Genomic DNA, 15,131 nt, shown 5'->3' on the forward strand with positions numbered 1-15,131 from the left:
TTGATAGCATAATGATGTGGAATATTTGCATGGTGGTTTTCTTGTTCCTATTGAGGTGGAAGCCTTTGGTGAAGATGAATATGGCAGTGGATCTTTCTTTTGGCACCAAAGTGTGGGACACACTTTATCTACCTGGGGAGTCTGATGCAGGAGCATCTTGCATGGGGAATTTTTTTTTCTTTAAATAAAATAAATTAGAGGACAGAGAAAGTGACAAAAATTAGAGGAAAAAAATATAAAAATTAAAAGGGGAGAAAGGAGCAAAATAAAAGAATTTATATTTTCAAGGTGCATAGGTGTGTAGATAGAAAATTAAATAAAATAGTTGTCATTCCATTTATCGAAGTGTGTAGGTGGAATTCTAGAAGGTGGTGGATATATCATGTATTTTATATTTGTTGAGTCACATGGTGGTGATTAGTTGTATTGGGTGGGAATTAAATATTTAATGGACATTTTATTAAATCATGCATTTAATATATGTTGGGTGCTTAGTTGTATTTGGGTGGGAATTAAATGTTTGTTGAAAAGTAGTTGCAACATCTTGGGTGGTAAGTGCCTATTTAAGCAAGGCATGTGAGCATTTCTAATCAAGCTTGGAAAGCTTGCAAAGCTTTGGAAGCTTCGATGTGTGAAGGCTTCAAGTGTGATATCTTCTTAGTAGAATCTTGGAGAGAAGGAGGAAGCAAAGGAGTGAGTTTTCCTAAGTCTATGGATAGATTGCCAAATGTGAGGTAGTTTACAGTAGAATTGTGGTGGAGTTGTGAGTTTGTGACAAGAGCTAGTGTCTGTGGTTTAGAAACAAGGAGGTTTCTTGGTGGCTTACAAGCACAAGTGAGATCTTGCAGGTTTCTACTAGAGTGTGGACCTGGACTAGCTAGAGTTTGGGTTGGATCTTGAGGGATCTTACATAACTGTTATTGCATTCGGCTGTAATCGGGAAGGCCTTACAACCCGACACATTGCATGTAACAATTATTTGAAGAATTTTATTTTCTCTTTGTCCATATTTTTGCATTCTTGGTTATGAGTTGGTAAGGGTGGTGTGGCCCTTCATCAAACCTAAAGTCCTTTATCCAAGCTCACTTCTAATAGGGTGATTGAAATCCCTTTACTGGGTTACACTTAATAGTGTGTGTTGTAACCTTTGACAAGGTTGGCCTTTTAGAGGGCATCACTTCAGAAGAGTGAGAAAGAAGTAGCATGTTACTGATGATTTTCCCAAGTTGGGTTTCCACATTAAATCATTATGTTATGTGTGTTGATCTTTCATGTTTCATTGTTGCATATTGATTTATTAGTAACTTGCAAATTTGAATGGTTAGCTTGGATGTATGGATGGCGAATGGGTTCACTAAAGAAAATTTTATTAGTACATATAGACCTTGAATAACTGATTCACCCCACTCTTAGTTATTCTAAAGAATTTCTAACAAATTCATCCATTTGTTTGTGGAAAAGCAATAAGCCATACAATAGTTTGTGGTGCAAAGTATCGGCCATGGACTAGATTTAGACAATGATGACACCAAACTTGGAGAGGAAAAAATGGACTGTAGGTGTTGTGGACTCAAATAACCAATTTAAATGGTTGTGTGCTCTCCTAAAATCTATAGAAACTTAAAACTAAATCCATTATGAAAAAGTCTTTCTAATAAAATGTATATCTACAAATCTCCTTTATTTGACACATTATATTTCTAGTCACCATTTTCTAACAACCTCATTTTCCCTAAATCTAATAAGTAATAAATGAGAAAATAGATACACAAGCCACAAAGACAGAAAGCACAATCCCAAATTGCCCACTAGAAACTGAATCGATGATGTTGTATATCAATAATTGTTTTACAGCTGATGAATCCCACCGGGATATTTCAATATAGAAGTAATATGCCCTCCCAAAAGAAATTTTAGTCGAAGGGATATGTTTAAGGTAGGTCCCATTAACACCATTATGATAAATACCACCATACCTGACATCTAAGCCTGCTAATGAACATGTCATTCACTATAACCCCTCAATGTGATTCTTAAAGCATAAAATTGGCTAAAAAATAGTCATACCACAGTTACCCAAACTTTGTCTAAATTACTCACAAACATTCAATAAACTATACAAAAATAGAGATCTCAAATCACAAATCATATTTAAAATATTATATGAATGAGTGACAACAAAAACAAATAATATCAAAGTTTTGGGCATGAGAGGTTTCTATGCCCTAAATCAACAATACGAATGATTGACAATCAACATGACAAATTTATTATATTTAAATAATTCTAACATCAAAATATACTTATTGTATTGCCTATCAAATTCAAGACTGTTAAAAAATAATTACAATACCCCCCTGGTAAGATATGTTGTATTTATTGTCCTTAGGTATGAGGTATGATGCCACGAGATATATGAATGATTCTCTTTTGCAGTCATTGCACTGTTGCTTTATGCTTGTTTTCAAGTTAACCAATGGCAGATGGGGAGAAATTTCAATTAAAAATGCGGGAAGGTTATTCTCAATGATCATGGGGATCAAACAATATGAAATCCTCTCTTAGGATGCTTTTTATGCAAGATCTCTTTAGAAGATGGGGACATTATTTTTGTACATTGTAAGATGGATAGTGGAGATTTCCAAAAGATTCTCGTGTGAAATAGAGGTTGGATATGGCAGCCTAGAATTGGTAAGATAGTGGATATCAGTTTTAACAAGAAGGTTTTGGACTAAAAATTTCAAGGGCCACTATATAGAATATTCTATAGCCTTTAATGAATGCGATTGGAAGGAAGACTTACTCAGTGATTGGATGCAGAAACCTTCGCAACGATTGGATACAGAAACCTTCAATCGATAGCGATTGGATGCAGAAACTTTCAATCGATAGTGATTACCACCATTGCCAAATGAAGACGTTGAAAATTTGAAACAACTACGACAATGTAAGAAGCCTAGAAAATACCACTGAAGGAGAAAAATAATGTGGATGCGATGGAGGAGGGAAATTCAAAGGAAAGAAATCAAGGGGTAGGAATGAAACAAATCAAGGGGCAAGAATGGAAAGATTTTTCGCATGGAAACTTGTGATGAAATTTTTTTTCTAGTGAGATTGACAATTTGCCAGTAGGAATTTGCAAAAACTAGGAGCAAAGCTCGCACATATAAGCCTATCAACTTAAAAAAACTTTTTAAATTATTAAAATTGATCATTTACTTAAAATATTAAAATAATTATTAGATAGTTTATTTTCATTACATATTATTATTTCTAAATAAAAAAAATTATATAGATTGAAAATAATTTTACCCATAACATAAACTAAAATCAAAGTAACTCTTAAAATTAAAAGATTCAAAATCCCCTTCTCCTTTTTATTCCACCATGTAATAATGTGGAATTCAACTTTATTTTAATAAATTAAATTATTGTCTTTGATAAATGGGTGAATAAATTTTAAAACACAAGTTCAAAGTTGCATGTTAAATGGCTCCCACATGACACAATGCACTCGAAGTCAATGCTTCAAGAAGGCCAATTAAGTTGGGCCCTATCTTTATATGGACAAAATCAAACATGTATTTTTGCCTGAGGAAGCAATGCTACAAAACTAGATGTAGACAATTATCTACAAGTTTGTCTCGTGGAAGTAAACCGCTTCATTATTATCGCTGTCAGAATCATCACTCCACTTCCTTTCGAGATTTTGAAATCTCTCCTTGTGCACATCTCCACCGCACGTTAGTAATCTCTCCATGACTATTCTCATAGAAGGCCGCTAGTTAGGCACTCTATTTGTGCAAACCAAACCCAAATGCAAGACACGCATCATTTGTTCTATGCAATTATCTCCCACCATGCGATCATCAAACACTGCCATCTCTTGTCCACCCATCAATATTCTGTTGCATATCCATTCCACGATGTCCCCATCCTCTCCATAGTCTGCCTCACCCATAGCTTTCTTTTCGCTAAGTAGCTCTAACAGCACCACTTCGAAACTGTATACATCACTCTTCTCATTCACCTTTTTCCTATTTGCATATTCTGCATCACAAAAATTTCTTAGAATATAATGAAAAGAAAGAAGAGAATTGTTGCACAAAAAATATACTATGTCGATCTGAAAGAGTGAGTTTTGATACTTGGGGCGATGTATCCATGTGATCCTACATAACCAAACACCATGAATTCATACCCCAGCTTGTGTGAGGCCTCACCTCGACCCTTCATAGCCTAGTGATACATTATTATTTTCATACTCACGACTCGAGATGTTGAGACACTATTGGATACACTAAACATATTATATTATTTCATGTTGTGTGACATTTTCTTTCAAATATTTGAGTTCATCATTTAATGTTTTATGAACATGTATGTTGATGAAATAAGTAAATGCAGTATTAACGCTTTGATTATGAAATTGTAATGATTGAGAATATGAGTAGAACAAGAGAAACCCTAATTTATTTGAAAGATGTATGTTTTAATTTATGTGATTTCTTAATATGTATATACATATGTGCATGTGATTTTTTTGGGGCTACTGATGTGTGCAATGAGTGTGCAAGAAATTTTAGCTGAGAAACCTGACGGAGGAACATAACTGATCCCTATGTGCCATTAGTGGAAAACTTGTTGTTTGCAACTTAATTGTATTGTGAGATGTATGAATGTATCTTTCCGTGATCAGTACATGTTAATGTTTCATAATTGTTTCTTATAGTGTCACTTGACACTTGTGAATTTGCATATGCATTTCAGCATGCTAGCTAGGATTATCTAGGTAACATTTGGACCTAAGTCAGATTAAGTTAGTGTCATTTTTGCTAATTTTTTTTTTAATCAAGTTTAGTCACCCCTAATCCAGATTAGTGATTAATCTGCATTTTTGGAGTTGTTAGATGGTCCAAATTATTTCTAGCATTTGTTGGGTCCCAAATCAATTCCTAAAACCTTGAAACATGAAATATTTATACCCAAGGGGTATGGGTATGGGTTGGGGGCATTTTCCACCACCTAAGTGCCTTTTGTTGACTTTTGAGATCACTCAAAAAGTCTATTTTTGCCTTTGTGCGAAAATTGAAAGTGGTTATCATGAGTTGCATAACCTCAACTCCACTTAGTGGTTAACCTTAGGTTGGGTTGAGTTAAAAAGTTCTAGATTTTTAGGTGAGTGGGGGAAGTTATGGCCCTTTTTGGTGGTTGAGTTTGAATATTATTTAGAGGGCCTTTTTGGAGTAGTTTTGGTTGTTACCCAATCTCTACCTTTAGAGAGAAGTCTTGGAAGATTTAAGGCAAGGAAAGAAAAGCTCTTCTCAATTTGTTCATATTACCATAACCTCTTGGTGAACGTAGGAGTTCTTCATCTCCTTTGTTCAGATTGTTCATGCTTGTTTCATGCTTATGCTATTGGGATTTTTTACTTGTAAGCTTGTATGTATGTTGGTTATGTTGGGAAATATTGAAACCATGTTTCTTGAATGCTTTTATTTCATGTTTTTGTTTGAATTTCGAAGTTTTCTTGTATGGGTGTTTTGGCATTACTCACCCTTGGATAGGACAGAAGTGGCCAATTTCAGGAAAGGTCTTTTTAGTTGGACTCCAACAGTGTAGAGTCTCTTCTCAGGATGAGAAGAGGGAGAGAGGGTAGGGTGTTATGGGCCCCTACCTATTAGCACAAACCATGTATGAGTTTTGGCATGTAAGAAAGGAAGAACGAAAGTTCTTGAGTTATAGCCCTAATTGGGCACTTGGTTTGGTATTGTGTCTGACATCTCCTGTTGGAAAAATCCACATTTTCCTAGTTTTGATTCAATGTTGAATCCTATTGTGAAAACCTAGTATGGATATGAATGTTTGATTTTGTCTCCTGGTTATGCTTGTCTGTCACCTAGCCAGATTTTGTTCCCTCCATGATCTTAGCAATGTATTGCAAAAAATGATATGGATCCCTTGATAAGGGTCATGAAGGAAATTTAATTGGATTGTTGAAATTTTGAGATTGGAATCCTATGTAAATTGTATTTTTTAACTTTGTTGTAATGGCAATGACACCAGGTTTTCTTCCTGGTTCTTTCCCAGCTGAGCTTTTAAATTAGGTTGCCAATAAAAATAGTGATGGAGTATTATTGCTTCTCATGAGTTTTCTTTATAATTTTTTGGTTATATGGATGCACATCAAAAGTAAGATGAAATGATGATGTTCAATTAGGAAAAAAATCAAGTTTCATTTATGTTGAAAATGAAAATTATGTTATGAACGTAGGTTCAGTTTCATGATTATTTAAAAACAAAACAATTCTTACATTGTTGTTAAAATGGATCACTCAAATTCTTGATATATTTAGTTTGTAACAAGACCTATTAGATTTATTTTGAAAAAATAAAAATATAACCCCTCTTGGAAAATAAATCAACTTAAGAATCTATACTTAAAAAAAAATAAAGACAAAAAAATTGCCCCAAGAGAGCAAAAACTCTCTAGTTTTTGTATGGGAAACAAATTTATTTTTTTCCTTGCAATAGAGAATATTCTGAGAATCTTCTTATGTTTAAAATTAGAAATTAAAAGTAAATAATATCATGTAAATTGCATAAGTTATTAAACCTTTGCAACTTAATAGCCTAAATATCTATCTTCTACCAAATAAACTTTTTGCATTTACTACTTCCTTCTTGGCGCCACCTCTTTAGGAAGGATATGATTTGTCTTTTTGCAAAGTCAAATTTAGCATGTTTAGGGTGACATCACCCTAGTTCCACCATAGGAATTCGTAGCCCTTGCAAATCCTAAGATGTGACTTATTGTGAATGCATTGTCAAGAGGGAATTTGTTTCAAACTTTCTCCCACCCTTTTAAACATTGGTTGCCATAGTACTGTAGGTCTGGGTTAGTGCAGTGTTTTGGGCAATGGGCACTTTGAGAAGCGCTTGACTTAGTAGAGGGATGTATCATGTGTATGGGGGGGGGGGGGGGTGTGTTATAAGTGGGTTAGTGTTAGGATTTAATATATATGTTAGTTTAGGTTAGTATTTTTGTTAGGATAGTTTGTTTAGTTATAAATTAAGTTTAGTTTAGTAAGATTTAGTTAGATTTAATTTTGGATTAGTATTAGTGCTAAGTTAGTATTAATGTTAGGATAGTTAGGATTTATTTAATGTTAATTTATTTTATTAAAGTTTTAAGTTAGTTAGTTGTATTGTTTAGTTTTAGTTTAAATTTAGTTTGCTTTTATTTATTTATTAAGTGGTTTGATTTATATGTTTTTTTAAGATATTAGTTGTTTATTATTTTATGTGGGTTCGTGTAGGTTAGTAGTTATTAATTACTATTAGTATTAGTTTAATAGTGTGATGTTAGTGGTTAGTTTAGTTTAATAAAGTTGTGTTAATATTTGATAATTTTAGACTTTAATTTTATTAAGTGTATTTAGTTAAGTTTTATGTTCAATGTATATGTTTTATTTAATGTTAGTTAATTAGTAAATTTTTTTCAAAAAAGAATAATAATTTTTTTAACAATTATAATTGTTTTGTTTTTAAATTTTAGTTAGTGTTATTTTATTTTAAGTATGATAGATTAATAAAAGGTTGAAAGTTAGAGATTGTTATTTGTAGTGAATGATTAGATTAGTTGAAAATGATATTATGTTTCATTTATTTTATTATTTAGTTGTTTTTTATTTTAGGTATAATGTTATTATTTAGAATGTTTTATTTAAAATAGATTATACTTTTAACAAAATTGTTATTAGAATAAAGTTTTAATTATAGTTAAGAGTTTTGATGAGTAAACAAATTTATATGGTTTTTCTTAATATTAGTTGGTAATTATTATAAATTTAAAATGCTTAGTAAATTTAATGATTTAATTCCTCATCAAGACTATAACTTAAGATGTTATGTGGAGAACTTATATTTTAACTATGAACACAAATATATCAAACTTAAAAGTATGTTAATTTTTAACTTAAAAAGAAAAAAAATTGAATGTATTTTGCCCTCCTATTTTGGGCATGACATCTTGTTTAGCTCTTTGGACACCCCAAAATCTGAAATGTTAGCCCCAAAATTCCGGTCCAGCAAGATGTTACTGGATTTCACATCTGTATGCAATAGTGGAGGGGAGCAATCACGATGCATATAACTCAGCCCACGAGCTACAACAAGAGAAATCTGATAACGGATTGGCCATTGGAGATTTACTTGTGCTCAAGATCGATTTCTGTGCATGCAGTCGAACAAGCTACTGTTGGGCATGAACTCGTAGACCAATAGCTTGAAATCGGAGTCTTCACTTGAAATGGAACAGAGAAGCTTCAAGATTTTCGCATGCCTGATGTTTCCCAATTTGTCCACCTCCACTTCCCTCATTTTACTCTCTACTTCGTGCAAACCTTTTCTCTTGCGATTTCTTCCCGATCTGCTCATGTTCCGGCGGTTACGTATCTTCTTAACCGCCACAGCTTGCCCGTGGGGTAGAATAACCTCGTAAACTTTTCCAGCGCCTCCAGAGCCAATCACGTTACTCTCTCTCAAGTTGCGAAGGATGAATGCCTCGTCCACTTCTATGGAATGGAATGGCGTCATCTTCCACGACTGCGTGTCTGCGTAACGCCGCTTCGAGGAGCGATACAAATAAATAAAGAGTGAGGTTACAATGGTTAATATAACTAAAGATGGCACTAGAATGGTCGCTAACCTCTGCGGTGACATTTTACTTGACGAGGAGCACGAAGGTAGCATCACATTCCGTCCTCCGCATAGCATCGGGTTGCCCACAAAGCTCTCCTTGTAAGCCGGATTGTCTAAGCCATCGGGAATCCTCCCAGACAAGTGATTGTTGTATACATTGAAAATATTCAGATTCATTCGTCCCAAGTCGGCAGGAACGCCTGTAGAAAGCAGATTGTTTGACAAATCAAGACTATCTACGATGCTCAAAATCGCAGGGATTTCTCCTGTTAGTCGATTGTAACCCAAATTGAGCTGATTGAGATTCTTCAGTGACATTATTTTCTCTGGAATTTTTCCTGAGAGAAGATTGTGGTCCAGCTTGAGAACATTGAGCAGACTTAAGGTTGCGAGCTCAGGTGGAATGGGGCCTGACAGGCTGTTGTTGCTTGCTTCAAATTCTTGAAGTTCCGTGAGCTGTCCAACTCCCGGAGGAATTGTTCCGTCGAAACAGTTACTGCTTATCTTCAATCGACTCAAATTCTTCGCTTGGCCAATTGCAGGTGAAATCTGTCCTTCGAACTTATTGTTGTTTAGAAACAACCCCTTGAGTTTGGCAGCGCCCCATATTCCAGGAGGAATCTCACCACTCTGCTGGTTGTCGTTGATGTACAAAAACTGTAGAGATTTACAGTCTGCAAAGAAGAAAGGCAAAGTCCCGTTGAAATTGTTGGAAGAGGCTGCGAAGCCATACAACACTCCTCCCCTGCACAGATTCTTCGGCAGGGAACCTTCCAATCCACTTTGAGACACATCAGAGACAACGAAGTCAGAATATGAGCCTAAACTCTGGGGCAACCAACCGCTGAAGTTGTTGTATTACAGCATCAAGTTTCTCAAGTGGGGCATCTTGCCGATCTGAGAAGGTATCTTTCCTAGAAGCCGATTGACTTGCAATTGAAGAAGTCTCAGATATGTGAGATTCCATTGGGAACTGTGCCATCAAGCTGATTGTGGCCCAAATCCAAAATAGATAACCTTGTGAGCTGGTCAACGTTCTTCGGAGTCCAGACAAATTGTTTTTACAAAGAGAGAGTTGTGTCAAATTCGAGAGAGCCATAAAACTGGTAGGAATGGTGCCCAAAAGATCATTTTCCGATAAATCCAGGATCCCCAACCGCGTTAAATTGCCCAAGAAAGTAGACGGAATGGAGCCACTGAAAGAATTATCTCAGAAATTGAGGACTCTCAACTCTCTCATTTCTGAGAAATGACTTGGCAGAGTTTCAGTGAAGTTGTTAGTCGACAAATCGAACGTTTGCAAATGCTTGCAATTGAGGAAGGCGTCTGGGGAAAGAAGAGTGAAAGCATTGGCCTGGAGAGTCAGTTCTGTTAGATTGGGAAGCCTACAAATGGTAGAAGTCAAGTTGCCAAAAATTAACGCACCAGTGAGATCAACTGTGATAACGGTGCCAAACTCATCACAAGCAATTCCTTTCCAAGCACATGGGTTTTGATGAGACTCATTCCAATTGCTCAATGCATTATTGTTGTCTCTCCAATCTCCATTTCTGATATCAAGTAAAATTGCTCTGTCGGGGAGAGGAACGAGCAGTGGAGAAGCAAAAGGAAATAGGTTAGAAGGAATGAAAAGAAGGCGAGCACTGGGTGGACCATGATCGTTACAAATTTGAATTATGATAAGAAAAATGCTAGCTTTGTAGGTACAATGGAGAAAACCCTTCCTAAGCAGCCGAAAATATGCACCGAATAAAAGGGAGAAGACCCTGGTCTAAACAGATGAAAATATGCCCCTATTTGACCATTGCCTAAATATATTAATTATTAATTAATTTAATGTTCACAGAACCACTATTATATGATTTTTACGCCCTAGTCATTCTCTATTTGAATGCGAGGAGCTCAGTTTTACATCTAATGGTAGAAAATCAGGGAGAGCAAATGACTACCATTGAGAGGATTTGAGACATAGATCTTACCTTTTCGCTATTCAACAAAAAAGAAGGGTGCTGACATGGGGACCGTTTGTTCATGAAAACTGAGGACTGTCGGATATTTGGCCATCGAAAGTCATAGGGTCTGCTTATTGCCTACCGGACATCAAGTTTGATGGATGGGCAGAGGACAGAAATAACAAAGACACAGAACAATACGATGTATTGCTGCACAATAAACTATATTATATTTTATTCCACATAATCTTAAATGAGTACATACTGCCTTTTATAAGAAAGTATACAATATTTTAGAGAAATCTCGAGAAGACAAAACATCTACAAACTTCTGGAAAAGTATTACAGCCGACTCAACCTTTTGAAACAAACCCTAAACCTAAACCTAATAATCTAGAAGCATAGTTTAAAATGAGAGATCTAGAACTCTCGATGAGAAGACAACAATAAATAAAGTTTTCAAGTAGGTAAGGGCAAGGAAGATTAAATGGATAGCTTGAAGCCTACATCACCAACACTCCCCCTTAATCTTCATTGTCATGTATGTCTGTAATACTAATACTTTCTCGAAGATGTTCAAAGACATTCTTTACAAGAGGCTTTGTGAAAATGTCTGCCAGTTGTTCTTTGGACCTGCAAAACTTAAGACATATGTCACCATTGTTGACTAATTCACGAATATAATGGTATCTTCTATCTATATGTTTACTACGTTGATGAAAGACATTATTTTTTGATAAAGCAATTACAAAATTATTATCACAATATAAACTTGTAGGTTCTTCTTGTGGATGCTTCAAATTTGAAAGTACTCTTCTTATCCACATTGCTTGACATGCTGCTGATGTTGTTGCAACATATTCTACTTTAGCTAATGATAATGTCACAATTGGTTGCTTCTTTGATGCCCAAGAAATAACTTCTGACCTTAGGTGAAAGATATGTCCTGAAGTGCTTCTTTTATCATCAAAGCTACCTGCCCAGTCACTATCTATATAGCCAATCAGCTTGTAATGATCTGAATGTGCATATAAGATCCCAAAGTTCTTTGTTCCAACAATATACCTCAAAATCCTCTTTCCAGCTTTCCAATGAGTTTCTTTTGGTTCATCCATGAATCTAGAAATGAGACTGACTCCATGCATTATATCTGGTCTTGTAGCTGTCAAATATAAAAGGCTGCCAACTAATCTTTTGAATAAAGTTGTGTCTATATTAGGACTTTCATCATTCTTGCTAAGTTTTATACCCAATGCAACGGGTGTAGGGGTTGAATTCACATTTTTCATTTTAAACATTTTCAACAAATCAATAGCACACTTACTTTGACAAATGAAAATGTCTTGATCATTTTGATTTACTTGTATCCCAAGAAAATATCTCATGAGTCCCAAATCAGTCATATCAAATTCATTTTTCATGGCTGCCTTATATTTTTTAATTGACATATTACCAATGAATATCAAATCATCTACATATAATAAAATTATTAATATTTTTCCTTCATTATTCACTTTGACATACAAATTTGGTTCATATCCACACTTACTAAAACCATTATTAACAAAATAAGAGTCTATTCTGCTATACCAAGCTCTAGGAGCTTGCTTCAAGCCATATAGTGCCTTCTTTAGCTTGTATACCTTATGTTCTTCTCTCAAGATTTCATATCCAATGGTTGTTTTATAGACACTTCTTCTTCTAAAATGCCATTTAAGAATGCTGATTTCACATCCATTTGATAAACCTTCTAATTATTTTGGGCCGCAATGGATAAAATCATTCTAACAGTGTCTAATCTTGCCATAGGTGCAAATGTCTCATTGTAGACTATACCTGGTTGTTGTGTGAAGCCTTTGGCTACTAGTCTTGCCTTGTGTTTCTCTATTTTTCCATTAGCATTATATTTTGTTTTGTATACCCACTTAACTCCAATCACATCCTTGCCTTTAGGAAGATCTACTAAGTCCCAAGTATCATTCTTTTCTGTTGATTGAATTTCTTCATCCATGGCTGAAATCCATTTTTCATCTTTAATAGCTTCTTCAAAATAAATTGGATCAGCATGTGCTAAGAGTGCAAAATTAATGAATAAATCATCATTTTCAGCCTCTTGTAGTTCATCATATATGTCTCTAAGACTTTGTGTCTGCTTTGAAGTATTTATAGATCTTGATCTTAATGAAGCAAGTGTTGAATTAGATGATTCACTACTAAAAATCATCAATAAATGTCAAGAAATAAAGTTTTCCACTTAAAGATGGTGTTTGCATTGGCCCACAAAGATCTGAATGGACTATCTCAAGTGGATGTATTGCTCTATAAGACTTTCCAACTAAATTTTTTTCTCTATGCTACTTTGCCAAAATACAACTCTCACATGTTGTCTTAAGTCGCTCTATTGATGGCAACCCATATACCATTTGTTTCTTATATAAGAGTTGTAACCCTTTAAAGTTTAAATGACCAAAACTTAAATGCCATAGCCAAGATTCATTTTTGTGTAAAGCTTTGAATGTAGATTCAGCTACTTTTTGCAATTCATTTGGCTCTAAGAATAATTCACTTTGGATTTTAAGTGGGAACATTCTATTTTGTGTCATTTCAATTTTTGCAATTAGCCTATTGCTTGGTCTTTTATCTAGAATCACGCATTCACCATTTTCAAAGTGTATTCTATATCCCTTTTATACTAGTTGTCCAATGCTTATGAGATTGTGTTGCAATCTAGGAACATAATATACATCAATAATTTCCTTTTCTTCACCTTTCTTAGTTCTTATGCTAATTGACCCTTTTCCCATGACTGAGATTTGATGATCATTCCCCAACTTAACCTCTGATTTTATTGATTCATCTATTGTTTATAATATCTCCTTAGACCCACTCATATGGTTACTACAACCACTATCTAAGAACCATACTTCTTTAGAACTCTCTTGTGCAAAATTGCATGTTATCAAGATGGTGTTTTGCTCACTAGTGTTGGGCTGACTTTCATTTGTAAAATGTGTCTTTTTCCTATTCATGTCATATTGTCTTTTTCTACACCCAGATGCAAAATGCCCAAATTTATTACAATAATGATATTGGATGTTAGATTTGGCATATGGGTAAAAGCATAGATCTGTGTCACCGTTTGTGATACAAAAACCTGTTTTGGTCAAATCTCATTTCTCTATCAAAACTCAATTTTTTTTAAAAACTAAAAATACCCTTTTATAGATTTCAGATTCAATATCATCATTATACAAATTTTTGAGTGTTTTGATTAGTTATAATATGCTATAATCTAAAAATATTATAAGTCGATATTTCAACATTTCAGAAGATGCTCTCTCAAAAAATGAATAAAAATAGTAAATCATATCAAAAAAATTAAAAAAATATATTTATCACTAGAGGAGAGAATCCTCTTCATGAATATGTAATTTTTTTTCAAGAAGGTATAGATTTGATAGGGAAGTTTTGACGGGAGGAAAAAACTGTTGGATTCTGACAAGGTCGAACTTGAGTACTTATAACAAAGAAAATATACATCAAAAATAATTATTTCTTTTTTTGTGCACTAGCTATACATGTCATCTATAAAATATTTTCAAATCATAACAAAAAAAGATGATTTGCACATACTTGTTTGACGGGAACTACATCCTATATTTTTTACAGTTAAAAAAGGGACTTCAAAATAAAATAAAATGAATAAATTATTAGTCAAAAAAATAATAAAAATTATAGGCATAAAATTCATACAATTCTACACATTTCATCAGTTTACATCATCTTCATATTTTAAACTCAAATACCATTTTTTTTGTCATTAATGTTGAACTGTCACATTCTGATATCACTTTTCTTTATAAAAAGGTGACACAGGTTTGTGCTTTTACCCATACCTTTCTCCTTGATGATGGTTGCTCCCCCTTCCTCTTATTGATGTGAATTGGTGTGTGAGCTTGATGCTGGCCTTCTACTCTCAAACTGTTGATTTTGTCTTCCTCCTCTTGGTGTAAAATGTCCTCAATCTCTATTGTGATCTGATCTTCCTCTTGTTCTTCCAAATGAAAGTTGAGTCTTGAAAGAATTCTCCAATGATGAAGTTCTCAAATGATTCAACCTTTTTTTATGTGATAAGAGAGAACCCATTAACTCATCTATTGATAGCAAGGAGAGATCCTTAGATTCTTCAATGGCTGCAACTCTTGAATCAAACTTATTGGGTAGACTTCTAAGTATTTTCTCTACAACTTGTTGATCCCCAAGGGTTTCTCCATATGATCTAATTTGATTTACTATCCCCATTGTTGGAGTGAAGAATGAGTCTATTGAATCTGAATTTTTACCTTTCCTGTGCCTTGGTATGATGACTGCAAGTTGTCCCATGCTTGCTTTGAGCTTGCGGCAGCAGCTACCTTTGGAAATATTGCTTCCTCCACTACCTGTTGAATAAAGAACAATGCCTTAGCATCCTTTTTC

At 34.4% G+C, this 15,131-nt stretch overlaps 1 pseudogene; it reads right to left on the reverse strand.

Annotated features, from left to right (window-relative positions):
• Positions 1 to 3,631: 3,631 nt before the first annotated feature.
• LOC149538311 (uncharacterized) overlaps positions 3,632 to 15,131 on the reverse strand; it is a 38,176-nt pseudogene continuing 26,676 nt past the window's right edge.

The sequence above is a fragment of the Cupressus sempervirens genome, chromosome 9 (assembly GCF_028749045.1).
Source record: "Cupressus sempervirens isolate cs-2001-9-10 chromosome 9, ASM2874904v1, whole genome shotgun sequence".
NCBI lineage: Eukaryota > Viridiplantae > Streptophyta > Pinopsida > Cupressales > Cupressaceae > Cupressus > Cupressus sempervirens.